Below are 15,100 nucleotides of genomic sequence, written 5' to 3' on the forward strand. Positions count from 1 at the left end.
CGTTCCTGGTACCACATATCCCTGGATTTGGTCACGGGTCTCCCCCCGTCTGGGGGCAACACTGCCATCCTGACTGTGGTCGACTAGTTTTCCAAGACCGCTCACTTCCTTCCTCTCGCCAAACTACCCTCGGCCAAGGAGATGGCTCAGCTCATGGTGCAGCACGTCTTCCGGATCCATGGACTACCCATGGACATGGTCTCCGACTGGGGGTCTCAGCTCTCGTTCCGGTCGAGTACGCCCGCAACACCCTTCCCTGCTCCACCCGGGCCTATCTCCGTTTGAGTATTCCCTGGGGTATCAGCCACACTATTCCCCGAGCAGGGGGAAGAGGTCGGCGTACTTTCTGCCCAGATGTTTATCCGCCGCTGTCGTCGTACCTAGGGGAGAGCCCGGTCCGGCCGTCGTCAAGACCACCTCCAAGTATCATCAACAAGCGGATCGCCATCGGACCCCAGCTCCCCGGTAATTGTCTCGGGCAGAAGGTATGGCTATCCACCCAGGATCTGCCCCTCCGGGTGGAGTCCCGCAAACTCCCCCCCTCCGGTTTATTGGCCAATTTCCCATCTCCAAGATTATTAACCCCTCTGTTGTTCGTCTTCTGTTGCCCCGTACCCTCCATATATATCCCAGAGTCAAACCTATGTCTCACAGCCCTTTGTCTCCTGTTTCCAGGCCCACCCCTCTCCTCAGTCTCATCGATGGTCAACCAGCTTACACGGTGACACCTCACCTCACCTCACCTCCTGAAGGTTCGACCTCGGGGCAGGGGGTTGACTGGGATGGTTATGGCCTGGAGGAGAGGTGCTGGGTCCCCTGCCAGGGACATCCTGGACCCAGGCTTCATCGTAGAATTTCAACGCAGACACCCCGGTCAACCAGATATGCACTCAGGTAGGACACCAGGTGGCGCCCCTAGAGGGGGGGGGGTACTGTCACACCCTGATCTGTTTCACTTGTTCTTGTGATTTTCTCCACCCCCTCCAGGTGTCGCCCATCTTCCCCATTATCCCCTGTGTATTTATGCCTGTGTTCTCTGTTTGTACGTTGCCAGTTCGTCTTGTTTGTCAAGTCAACCAGCGTTTTGTTATAAGCGCCTGCTTTTCCCAGTCTCTCTTTTTTTCCCCTCCTGGTTTTGACCCTTGCCTGTCCTGACTCTGAGCCCGCCTGCGTGACCACTCAGCCTGCCCCTTAGCCTGCCTGCCGAACTGTACCTTTGCCCCACCTCTGGATTGTTGACCTCTGCCTACCCTGAGCCTGCCTGCCGATCTGTGCACTTGCCCCAATTCTGGTTTACTGACCCCTGCCCGCCTTGACATGTCTATTGCCTGCCCCTGTTGGAATATTAAACCATTGTCAATTAGACGTGTCTGCATCTGTGTCTTACCTTGATTCCTGATACTGGTTTTGTTTGTGGACCACTGTAGCTGCCTGTATGGGAAGGAAAACATATAACATGCATTGCCTAACCCATCTCAGTCATGAAGCACAAGCATTTGGTGTTCTTGACAATATCTCTTGCTTCCCCTTAGAGTTCGTGTAAACTAATCTAATTGAGTGCCCTTATTTGCTTTTTTATTCATAGTACCATATTTGTCGTGGTTCATTTCCCAAATGAAGATGACAGTTTAGCTGTCATCTCAGAAACCTGGTGCATCAAGGACAAATGTTATTTTGGCCTCTATACAAGAGAGGTTAAGGAAAGCAGTGATCTTGCATGAACAGCCGAACATTGACACTTGGGAGGTGTATTCAATTCAATTACTGAAGACAAAGAGTGAGTACTTTAACTGAATATAATTGTACTAAATGTCTTGTTTGCAGACATTTACAGATGAACTGATAAGCTCCTGTTTCGTGATGTTTTCAGATTCATATGAGAAAGCCCATGAGTGCCTTGTTTCGGGCAGAAAAAGGCTCAAGCCTGGGAACGGTGCCAGAGTCTCACCAGATTTAGTGTTTGAAATAAAATAAATCTACACTACTACTCTGAAAGCGTCATGCTTGCTGTCATTCCCAGGCAAAATCCAACATTTTATCAGATCGACTCTGAGTCTGATGCTGATCATAAGCAGTATCCATCAACGCCAAAGACCCCCAAATTCACCCCAGAAAGGGTTGATTCCACACATAAAAAAAGTATATGCAAGATTTCAGTTCCTAGCAATGAATAGTTCATACAAAGTATAAGTCTAATTTTCACAATCTGCATTTAATTTGCAACAGTATCTTCTAGACCCTCTTTGTCACTCTCTGCTGGGGGTAAGTGCATCTTATGTACTGAATGTATATCACATAACATTATGCTTAACTAATGTTGTGTGTTTTTTGAAGGAATGCTGAAATAGTTTGGCTGTGAACTCAGATGTATAGGACAAATAACAATGCTTAACTTTGATCTGAACAGGTCTTCAGTCCTCTTCATCACAGGGGCCAGCCGCTCACCAGTCTGAAGGTACCTGATATTGCCCATCATTATCTGAGGGAGAAATTATCAAGGGAGAAATGATCTACAATGTTAATATTTTCAAAAAAGCAAACACACATCTTCTATCAGCAAGTTACTATGGGAGTGTTCCACTATAATTACTGCTTTAATGCAACGGATTATCAACACAATCCATTTGCTAGATAAAAAAAAAAAGAAGTCAACTCAGCAAAAAAAGAAACTTCCCTTTTTCAGGACCTTGTCTTTCAAAGATAATTGACAAGAATCAAAATAACTTCAAAGATCTTCATTGTAAAGGGTTTAAACACTGTTTCCTATGATTGTTCAATGAACCATAAACAATTCATGGGCATGCACCTGTGGAAAGGTCATTAAGACACTTACAGACGGTAGGCAATTAAGGTCACAGTTATGAAAACTTAGTACACTAAAGAGGCCTTTCTACTGACTCTGAAAAACACCAAAATAAAGGATGCCCAGAGTGCCTGCTCATCTGCGTGAACGTGCCTTAGGCATGCTGCAAAGAGGCATGAGGACTGCAGATGTGGCCAAGGCAATAAATTGCAATGCCTAAGACAGCGCTACAGGGAGACGGGATGGACAGCTGATCGTCCTCACAGTGGCAGACCACATGTAACAACACCTGCACAGGATCAGTACATCCGAAGATCACACCTGCGGGACAGGTAGAGCTGCCCAAGTTACACCAGGAACGCACAATCCCTTCATCAGTGCTCAGACTGTCCTCAATAGGCTGAGAGAGGCTGGACTGAGGGCTTGTAGGCCTGTTGAAGGCAGGTGCTCACCAGACATCACCGGCAACAACGTCGCATATGGGCACAAACCCACCGTCGCTGGACCAGACAAGATTGGCAAAAAGTGCTCTTCACGACAGTCGCGGTTTTGTCTCAGCAAGGGTGATGGTCGGATTTGCGTTTATCATTGAAGGAATGTGGCTGCAAAAGGGTTTTCTAATGATCAATTTGTCTTTTAAAAGTATAAACTTGGATAAGCTAACACAACGTGCCATTGGAACATAGGAGTGATGGTTGCTGATAATGGGCCTCTGTACGCCTAAGTAGATGTTCAATAAAAATATCTGGTGATTTGCATAAAGTTGGGAAATGCTGAACTTTTTCACCGCCTCCCACGCCACGTTCGCACCGCCCTGCCCACTCCGCTTCTCACCGGTTTCCTTCCATTGACAATGAATGGGAAGCGGTGTTTCACTGCGCGGTGCATCCAGTAATGTACACCGGCCGCTAGTGTACGTGCACGAGCAGTGACACATGCCCGGCGCCTCTCTCTCTCTCTCTTGCAGGTGAGAGAGACACTCCCGCAATATAAAACCTACAGGGGCTTGAAGAGGAGGACATGCAGCTCCTCCAAACATAACATCTCATCACCTTAAAGGCGAGAAGAAAGGGAAATCATGTCTATGACCGCATCACCGGCGGGACCGGGATAGAGATTTTAGCTTTAAGTCTAAATGGATCGGGTTGATCACTTCCATCGCTCGAGAGCCCATTCTAGAATAATCTGTGCAGTAATAGTGGATGCGAGTCGCGCGCGGTGACACTGATTATATAACCAAAACGAGGAAAGTAGAATGATTGCACTGTTTTAGACGTCTGAGTCTGACACAAATTAAATAAAAAGCAGCCTATATGAACGATACAATTAACAACAATGGAGTTTGACTTGAGCTTGCTGCATTTGGTAAAGGTAGGCCTTCTTTATGATAAACAAATGCATAAAATGATATTTGTAAATCTGCCAGGCTATGCTCAATTGATGTAGTATACAGATAGCAAATTACGCACTATTTAAGCACAATACATGGTATGTCATTTGTGTAAATCACATTTCCATGTAAATAAATCAGTAGTAGCCTAATTTATATAGATAGACATATAGGCTATTCAATGGTGATGCACTTAGCGCATGGGTCCCGTAGATGGTGTGGTGCCGTAGGCTATGCACCGGTGCCATTAAAGAGGTCGATACAATGCACTGCCCAGCCTATACAGCATGGGGACTTTTTCCGCTTGTCTACTAGCAGTTGCTGTTACGGAGGGGAACAGGGTCTCTGAGAGAAAAATCAGTGGCATGAAATGATTTAGTGATTACTCTGAGATTTGACAGTTTACAGACAATGAACAGGTTTCTCCCTCCAATTCAGCAAATCTGAATTTGAAGCATCCAAAAATGGTTCATTTGAATGTCTGGCTGAGACTGTTGTGGTGTGTCTCTTCTGTTGTGTATCTCCTGTTGTAAACAAAACACATAAAAACAGGAACATGGTTAGACCTATACATAATATGCTGGACATGTTTGTGCCTGAACATTTTTATTTTTGTGTTCCTGCCTCTGATCTTTTTGATTTTGCATGCAGGGTAGAGGTCCCATGAATTATCAGTTAGTTTTACAAACATGGGATATACCAAGAGAATGGGAAGCACTGCATGTAACTTTAGATAGTCAACTGGTAAATAATGTTTGCAACAACGTGCGCTATCCATGGCCCTGAAGTTAACTTGGACAAATGTGTTTCCAGTTAGATTTTAGGCTGGGTTTCTGTACAGCACTTTGAGACATCAGCTGATGTACGAAGGGCTATATAAATACATTTGATTTGATTTGTATGAAGCAGCTTCCCTTTGAGCACAGACGGCAATTCAACATCTAGTTTTGCCTTACATTTGGTTGAGTTGTCAACATGAATTCAACGTGAAATCAACAAAACATTTCACAATTTCATTGGATTTAAGTTAACAGTTGGGTGGGGAGAAAAAATACGTAATTCTCTTACCATGATTACTTTTTAAAATCCAATCAGTTTCAACCCGTTTTTGTCCAGTGAGTTGTGTCCAGGTAATGGAGCGATCCAGGCCTACAGAAATGAGTGAGTGAGTAGGCCTATTATTTGAGACACTGGCCTTCAGATTCCAAGGCTCTCAGAACAGAGGAGAGTAGGTAAAATGCCAGTGAAAAGGAGCTTCATTTACAAGATTCATCCAAATCATAATTCTGTCCTTTAGTCATGTGATTCTCAAATCAAATTTTATTTGTTACATGCTTCGTAAACAAAAGGTGTAGACTGAGTAAAATGCGTATTTACTGGCCCTTCCCAACAATGCAGAACCTCCCTCCCTCCCCCAAATAAAAACTAATAATAAGAAAATAATTGTAATAAATACACAATGAGCAATGATAGTTTGGTTATCTAATGAGTATTATGGGAGACAGAGTGCTAGTTTCAAGCGCAGGGTGCAGCCGGTGTTCGTTAGTAAAGGCCCATAGGAGGCAGGTAGCTGGATCCAGGGGCAGGCAGAAGGTCACACACAGGGACTCCAAAAAGATAACAGTACAGGCAGGGAAAAGGCTAATAACGTAGTCCGGGAGACTATGGTTGATGACAGGAAATCTGATCTGGATCTGGTTCCTGTTGATGACAGGAAATCTGCAAAAAAAAGGATGGCCAAAAACTACGATACACGGCAGGACTAATATGGAAATAAACAGAGCTCTGAATATAATGTTGTATCAAAACAAACAATACCTTACGATTGGGTGCAAAGAACTGAACTAAATAGTGTGTGTAAATGACATACAGGTGATCAGAATTCAGGTGATTGGGATCTGGAGAGTGAGCTGCGTTCAGGGATCTGTGTGTTTGAGAGTGTGAGTTGGAAGCAGATGTTACAAGAGCCCCCCTCCACGGGTGGCTTTTGATGGTCTAGGAAGACGTAGAGACGTCCCACGGAGACGTAGAGCTGGGCGGTCAGGAAGGTTACGTTGGAAAGCCAGGATCATGGCTGGGTCGAGGATGTCCTGGGACCGTTCTTTGGGTCCGTACCCCTCCCAATCCACCAGGTAGTGGATGCGACCAACCAGGCGCTTGGAGTCAAGGAGGGCTTGGATGGAATAAGCGGGTACACCGCCAACGTCAAACGGAGGGGGTGCAACTGGAGGATGGAGAGGGCTGTACCTCACAGGCTTGAGAAGGGACACATGGAAGAATGAGGAGATCCAGTAATGGTGGGGCAACTGGAGGTAGGTGACAGGATTGATGCAGTGTGTTATTTTGAAGGGACCAATGAACCAGGGACTGAACGTTTTGCAGGGGTCACGATGCAGGATGTCCCGGGTAGAGAGCCACACACGCTGCTCAGGGTGGAAGAGTTGAGTCGTTCCGCGACGCCGGTCAGTGAACTGTTTCTGGGAGTAGGAAGGACGATGTAGGTGCCGATGTGTGGTTTCCCAAACCTGCTCACTCCATCGAAACCACTAGTCGACGGCAGGCAAAGTTCCGGGCTCTGTCTTCCATGGGAACACGGGGGGGTTGGTATCCCCACACTGAAAAGGAGTGAGAAATGCACCGGGGTGTTCTGTACGTATTCGGCCCAGGCTAGATAACAACTCCACTCGTGTGGTTGGTGGGTGCAGTGTTGGCAAAGGTACTTCCCTATTTCCTGATTCAGGCGTTCCATCTGCCCGTTGGTTTGGGATGGTATCCGGTGGATAGGCCGACCCCCAGTCGGTCACAGAAGGCTTGCCACACCCTGGAGACGAACTGGCGTCTCCAATTAGAAACAATGTCTTCTGGGATCCCATACAGATGGAACACCTGTTGGAACATGCACTTGGCCATTTCCATGGCATTAGGTAGATGCGGAAGGGGGGACTCATCCCCCTTCTGCATCTAAATAGTAGTGAAGCCCGAAGAGTCTGGCAGATCAGTGAAGAAATCCATGGCAATGTGGACCATAGTCTGTGTGGTGTAGGTAAATGCTTAAGTTTACCGGTAGGTAGTTGGACAGGGCTCTTTGCCCATGCAGACGGGACAGGAAAGAACATAATCTTGTACGTCTGCTGTTAGGGATGACCACCAGAGCTTGCTTCTCAGTAGCTCTGTGGTCCGGGTTATCCCGGGATGGCCAGAACTCAGTGAGGTATGGCACCACTGCATTAGTTGGGGTCTGATGGAGGCCAGAACGTAGGTCTTGCCGGCAGGGGTGTCGGGAGGTGCTGGGTCGGAGCATAGGGCCTCTTGGACGGCTGATTGGATTTTCCACTGTATGGGTCCCATGACACAAGATGGAGGCAGGATGGGCTCAGGAGCTGGGTTAGAGGAAGGGGAATCAAATAGACGGGATAAGGAATCAGCCTTCAAATTTCTCTTGAGCCACTTAGCACAATTACGATGGTATGTGAGGACCAGGAATGGGTGATGAGCTCTCTTTATCCAGTGACGTCACTCTTCGATAGCCAGCTTAACCTCTTGAAGCTAGGGGACACTATTTTTATGTTTGGAAAAATAACGTTCCAAAAGTAAACGGCCTATTTCTCAGGACCAGATGCTAGAATATGCATATAATAGATTAGGATAGAAAACACTCTAAAGTTTCCAAAACTGTCAAAATATTGTCTGTGAGTATAACAGAACTGATATTGCAGGCGAAACCCTGAGGAAAATCCAATCAGGAAGTGTCTCTCATTTTGAAACCCTTCTGTTCCTATACATGTCTATCCTCCATTGAAAAGGGACACCAACCATATTCCCTTTTCTCTGGTTTCCCTAAGGTGTCAGTCTTTAGACATAGTTTCAGGCTTTTATTTTGAAAAATGAGCGTGAAAGATCACATTGTGTAAGTGGATAGGTGGGGGCTCAGAGTGAGTTTTTGCGCTACAGAGTAAAGCCTCCATTGTTCCTCCCATTGTTATTGAAAAACCTACACACTCGGTTGATATATTATCGAATAGTGGAGCAAAAAAGTATTTAGTCAGCCACCAATTGTGCAAGTTCTCCCACTTAAAGATGAGAGAGGCCTGTAATTTTCATCATAGGTACACTTCAACTATGACAGACAAAATGGGGTGAAAAAAATCCAGAAAATCATGTTGTAGGATTTTAATGAATTTATTTGCAAATTATGGTGGAAAATAAGTATTTGGTCACCTACAAACAAGCAAGATTTCTGGCTCTCACAGACCTGTAACTTCTTCTTTGAGAGGCTCCTCTGTCCTCCACTCGTTACTACGATACAACGATACGTTGATTTTTTTCCTCATTTTGTCTGTCATAGTTGAAGTGTACCTATGATGAAAATTACAGGCCTCTCTCATATTTTTAAGTGGGAGAACTTGCACAATTGGTGGCTGACTAAATACTTTTTCCCCCACTGTATATATTTTAAAAACTACCTGAGGAATGATTATAAAAAACGTTTGACATGTTACTGTGGACATTATGGAGACTATTTGGAATTTCCGTCTGCGTTGTCGTGACTGATCTTTCCTGTGGAATTCTGAACAGAACGCGACAAACAAACGGAGGTATTTTGGGTATAAAAATAATCTTTATGGAACATTTGTTGTGTAACTGGGCGTCTCGTGAGTGAAAACATCCGAAGATCAAAGGTAAACGGTTAATTTGATTGCTTTTCTGATTTTCATGACCAAGCTTCCTGATGCTAAGTGTACATAATGCTAAACTAGGCTATCGATAAACTTACAAATGCTTGGATTGCTTTCGCTGTAAAGCATAATTTCAAAATCTGAGACGACATGTGGATTAACAAAAGGATAAACTGTGTTTTGAAATATTGCACTTGTGATTTCATGAATATGAATATTTTTTCGTAATATTATTTGACTGTTGCACTATGCTATTCAGCAGTTGCTGGCGAAAATGATCCCATGACAGGGATGGGTATCGACAGGGATGGGTATCGTCAAGAAGTTAATGGCGAGGAGCTCTCGGTTCCTGACATCATATTTCCTCTCAGCGGGTGACAGTTTCTTGGAAAAGAAGAAGGTGCACGGTTGTAATTTGCGAGGTGTCCCTACCCGCTGAGAGAGAACCGCTCCTATGTCGACCTCGGATGCATCAACCTCCAGAACAAAGGAAGGGTAGGATCTGGCTGCCTAAGGATGGGTGCAGAGGTGAAGAGGCGTTTCAAGGTTTCAAAAGCTGTTATGGTGGTGTCGGCCCATTGGAGGGCACAGGTTTTTTGACTGGTGAGAGCTGAGAGAAGCGGTTGTGATGGTGCAGTTTTGGATGAACCGGTGGTAGTAACCTCAGCAAAAAAAGAAACGTCCTCTCACTGTCAACTGCGTTTATTTTCAGAGCAAACGTAACTTGTGTAAATATTTGTATGAACATAAGTTTTAAAAACTGAGACAAACTGAACAAGTTCCACAAACATGTGACTAACAGAAATGGACTAATGTGTCCCTGAACATAGGTGGGGGTAAAAATCAAAAGTAACAGTCAGGTGAGGCCACCAGCTGGGTTAAGTACTGCAGTGCATCTCCTCCTCATGGACTGCACCAGATTTGTCAGTTCTTGGAGTGATATGTTACCCCACGCTTCCACCAAGGCACTTGCAAGTTCCTGGGGGGAATGGCCTTAGCACTCACCCTCCGATCCAACAGGTACCAGACGTGCTCAATGCGATTGAGATCCGGGTTCTTTACTGGCCATGGCAGAACACTGAAATTTATCTTGCAGTAAATCACACACAGAATGAGCAGTATGGCTGGTGTCATGCCTGAGGGTAATGTCAGGATGAGCCTGCAGGAAGGGTACCACATGAGGGAGGAGGATGTCTTCCCTGTAAATGCATAGCGCTGAGATTGCCTGCAGTGACAACAAGCTCAGTCAGATGATGCTGTGACACACCGCCCCAGACCATGACGGACCCTCCACCTCGATCCCACTCCAGAGTACAGGCCTCGGTGTAAAGCTCATTCCTTCGACGATAAACACAAATCCGACCATCACCCCTGGTGAGACAAAACCTCGACTCATCAGTGAAGAGCACTTTTTGCCAGTCTTGTCTGGTCCAGCGACGGTGGGTTTGTGCCCATAGGCAATGTTGTTGCCGGTGATGTCTGGTGAGGACCTGTCTTACAACAGGATTACAAGCCATCAGTCCAGCTTTTCTCATCCTATTGTGGACAGTCTGAGCACTGATGGAGGGATTGTGCGTTACTGGTGGAACTCAGGCAGTTGTTGTTGCTATCCTGTACCTGTCCCTGTGTACCTGTGACCTTAATTGCCTACCGTATGTAAGCTGTTAGTATCTTAATGCAACCGCTGTGTCAGATTTTTTAAAAACTTTACGGAAAGAATATCCGCCATGTTGGAGTCAACAGAAGTCAGAAATACAGAAGTCAGAAATAGCATTATAAATATTCACTTACCTTTGATGATCTTCATCAGAATGCACTCCCAGGAATCCCAGTTCCACAATAAATGTTTGTTTTGTTGGATAATGTCCATCATTTATGTCCAAATTCCTCCAACCTCATGACGCACGAGCAGACGAAAAGTCCAAAAGTTCCGTTACAGTCCGTAGAAACATGTCAAACGAAGTATAGAATCAATCTTTAGGATGTTAACATAAATCTTCAATAATGTTCCAACCGGAGAATTCCTTTGTCTGTAGAAAAGCAATGGAACGCAAGCTAACTCTCACGTGACCGCGCATGGTCATCTTGTGGCTCCTGGCAGACCTCTGACTCATTCCGCTCTCATTCGCCCCCACTTCACAGTAGAACCCTCAAACAAGTTTCTAAAGACTGTTGACATCTAGTGGAAGACTTAGGAAGGGCAACATGACCAATATCCCACTGTATCCTCAATAGGGAATGAGTTGAAAAATGACCAACCTCACATTTACCACTTCCTGGTTGTATTTCTTTCTCAGGCTTTTATCTGCCATATGGGTTGTTATACTCACATACATTTCAAACAGTTTTAGAAACGTCAGAGTGTTTTCTATCTACTAAATATATGCATATTTTAGTTTTTATGGCTGAGTAGCAAGCAGTTTAATTTGGGCACGCTTTTCATCCAAATTTCCCAATGGTGCCCCCTACCCTAGAGAAGTTAACGACCATTCCACAGATGCATGTTCATTAAATGGTTTAATGAACAAGAATGGGAAACAGTGTTTAAACCTTAAACAATGAAGATCTGTGAAGTTATTGGGATTTTTGCGAATTATCTTTGAAAGACAGGGTCCTGAAAAAGGGACGTTTCTTTTTTTGAGTTTAATTGGAAAATCCTAGGAAACATTGTAGTTCCTTTACGGGGTTAGTTTAAGCACGGCCGTGACTTTGCCTTCGTCCATGTTGACCCCTCCTGGTGTCAACACGAAATCTAGGAAGGTTACCGTAGAAATGTGAAAGGCGCTCTTCTCAGCCTTGCCATAAAGGAGGAGGAGGTCGATCGCACAGTCCTCGGGGCAATGAGGGGGCAGAATGGATGCCTTTTTCTAGCGGAAGATGCTCTGGAACTGGGCATATACAGGTGGGATGTGGGTTGGAATGGCGGACTCCGATTATTACATAGAGGTGGCTCGACAGGGTAGATTGAAGCAGTTGGGAGGTGGGAGACCATGACAGCAGTTCCCCTTGTTGCCAAGAGATGGCAGGGTCGTGAAGGCTTAGCCAGGGGTGACCGAGAATGAGGGGTTCTTTAGGCGAACACGACACCATTAACTGAATGACCTCAGAGTGAAGGAGGCCAATCTGAAGGGTGATACTTTCGGTCATGTGAGTCACAAGACCAGTTTCCGAGAGGTCCAGCGCATTCATCCTAAAAGGGAGGATTAACAGGGATTAGTTAGGCTTTTACCAGTTGTGCCAATTGTCAGTCAATTAAATTGCCAGGATACAAAACTGCTTTTTGGTAATATTTAAAAACGTAGAGATGCCTACCCAGGCAGAAGTAGAGGGGTTGTGGTCATCCGTTGGTGGGGGGCAAATAGGACAACCTATTGAGTAGGTGGTTATTCTCTCCACAATAGAGGCACAGGTTTTCACATACCCTCCGATTGTCTCTCGGCAGGCGTGAGAGGGGCACAACCAAGTTGCATTGGTTCGGGGCTATTAGACCTTGATGAATAAGAGAAGGGTGTGGAAGACTCGCAGGCCATGGGTGACTGTATGAGTCTGTGGTCCACCAGTAGGTTGCCAATGTATATTTAAATCTCCTCTGCAGGCCAGTTCGGTCTGTAACTCCCGATTTAGACCCCTCCGGTAGTCTGTAAGGAGCGCAGGTTCACTCCATCCACTGCCTGCAGCCATGGTGCGGAACTCAACTGCATACTCAGTGGTGGGGCGACAGCCCTGTCGCAGCTCACATAACAGGTCCCCGGTTTGACGACCTGAAGCCGAGTTGTCGAACAAATCAAAGTGTATTTGTCATGTGCGCCGAATATTACAACCTCACAGTGAAATGCTTACTTACAGGCTTTAACCAATAGTGCAAAAAAAGGGGTCAGGTAAGTAAAGAAATAAAACAGTAAAAAGACAGGCTGTATACAGTAGTGAGGCTATAAAGGTAGTTAGGCTACATACAGACACCAGTTAGTCAGGCTGATTGAGGTAGTATGTACATGTAGATATGGTTAAGGTGACTATGCATATATGATGAACAAAGAGTAGCAGTAGCGCAAAAGAGGGGTTGGCGGGTGGCAGGACACAATGCAGATAGCCCGGTTAGCCAATGTGCGGGAGTACTGGTTGGTTGGCCCAATTGAGGTAGTATGTACATGAATGGATAGTTAAAGTGACTATGCATATGATAAACAGAGAGTAACAGCAGCGTAAAAAGAGGGTTTGGGGGGGGCACATAATGCAAAAAGTCAGAGTAGCCATTTGATTACCTGTTCAGGAGTCTTATGGCTTGGGGGTAAAAACAGTTGAGAAGCCTTTTTGTCCTAGACTTGGCACTGCGGTACCGCTTGCCATGCGGTAGTAGAGAGAACAGTCTATGACCGGGGTGGCTGGGGTCTTTGACAATTTTTACAGCCTTCCTCTGACACCCCCTGGTGTAGAGGTCCTGGATGGTAGGCAGCTTAGCCCCAGTGATGTACTGGGCCGTACGCACTACCCTCTGTAGTAACTTACGGTCAGAGGCCGAGCAATTGCCGTACCAGGCACTGATGCAACCAGTGTTGCAGCTGTAGAACCTTTTGAAGATCTCAGGACCCATGCCAAATCTTTTTAGTTTCCTGAGGGGGTGTTTGGACCATGTTAGTTTATTGTTGATGTGGACACCGAGGAACTTGAAGCTCTCAACCTGCTCCACTACACCCCCTTCGATGAGAATGGGGGCGTGCTCGGTCCTCCTTTTCCTGTAGTCCACAATCATCTCCTTAGTCTTGGTTATGTTGAGGGAAAGGTTGTTATTCTGGCACCACACAGCCAGGTCTCTGACCTCCTTCCTATGGGCTGTCTCGTCGTTGTCTGTGATCAGGCCTACCACTGTTGTGTCGTCTGCAAACTTAATGATGGTGTTGGAGTCATGCCTGGCCATGCAGTCGTGGGTGTACAGGGAGTACAGTGAGTACAGGAGGGGACTGAGCACACACCCCTGTGGAGCTCCAGTGTTGAGGATCAGCGTGGCAGATGTGTTGCTACCTACCCTTACTACTTGGGGGCGGCCCGTCAAGAAGTTCAGGATCCAGTTGCAGAGGGAGGTGTTTAGAGGGAGGTGTTTAGTCCCAGGATCCTTAGCTTAGTGATGAGCTTTGAGGGTACTATGGTGTTGAACGCTGAGCTGTAGTCAATGAATAGCATTCTCACATAAGTGTTCCTTTTGTCCATGTGGGAAAGGGCAGTGTGGAGTGCTATAGAGATTGCGTCATCTGTGGATCTGTTTGGGCGGTATGCAAATTGGAGTGGGTCTAGGGTTTCTGGGATAATGGTGTTGATGTGAGCCATTACCAACCTTTCGAAAGAACTTCATGGCTATGGGCGTGAGTGCTACAGGTCTGTAGTCATTCAGGCAGGTTGCCTTTGTGTTCTTAGGCAGAGGGACTATGATGGTCTGCTTGAAACATGTTGGTATTACAGACTCAATCAGGGACATGTTGAAAATGTCAGTGAAGACACCTGCCACTTGGTCAGCACATGCCCGGAGCACACATCCTGGTAATCCGTCTGGCCCCGCAGCCTTGTGTATGTTGACCTGTTTAAAGGTTTTACTCACGTCAGCTACGGAGAAAGTGATCACACAGTTGTCCGGAACAGCTGATGCTCTCATGCATGCCTCAGTGTTGCTTGCCTCGAAGCGAGCATAGAACTGATTTAGCTCGTCTGATAGGCTCGTGTCACTGGGCAGCTCACAGCTGTGCTTCCCTTTGTAGTCTAATAGTTTGCAAGCCCTGCCACATAAGACGAGCGTCGGAGCCGGTGTAGTATGATTCAATCTTAGCCCTGTATTGACGCTTTGCCTGTTTGATGGTTCATCGCAGGCATAGCAGGATTTCTTGTAAGCTTCCGGGTTAGAGTCCCGCACCTTGAAAGTGGCAGCTCTACCCTTTAGCTCAGTACGAATGTTGCCTGTAATCCATGGCTTCTGGTATGTACGTACAGGCACTGTGGGGACGATGTCCTCGATGTACTTATTGATAAAGCCAGTGACTGATGTGGTGTACTCCTCAATGGCATCGGAAGAATCCCGGAACATGTTCCAGTCTGTGATAGCAAAACAGTCCTGTAGTTTAGCATCTGCTTCATCTGACCACTTTTTTATAGACTGAGTCACTGGTGCTTCCTGCTTTAATTTTTGCTTGTAAGCAGGAATCAGGAGGATAGAGTTGTGGTCAGATTTACCAAATGGAGGGCGAG

General features: G+C 46.0%; 1 protein-coding gene across 1 annotated transcript in view; it reads left to right on the top strand.

Annotated features, from left to right (window-relative positions):
• The first annotated feature begins 3,754 nt into the window (after nt 1–3,754).
• LOC112255227 (mitogen-activated protein kinase kinase kinase 12-like) overlaps nt 3,755–15,100 on the top strand; it is a 73,869-nt gene continuing 62,523 nt past the window's right edge. The window contains exon 1 of the mRNA XM_024428267.2: nt 3,755–4,174. The gene's annotated coding sequence lies outside the window, so the exon portion shown is untranslated. The remainder of the gene's footprint in view (nt 4,175–15,100) is intronic.

This window comes from Oncorhynchus tshawytscha, linkage group LG07, assembly GCF_018296145.1.
Source record: "Oncorhynchus tshawytscha isolate Ot180627B linkage group LG07, Otsh_v2.0, whole genome shotgun sequence".
Classification (NCBI taxonomy): Eukaryota; Metazoa; Chordata; class Actinopteri; order Salmoniformes; family Salmonidae; genus Oncorhynchus; species Oncorhynchus tshawytscha.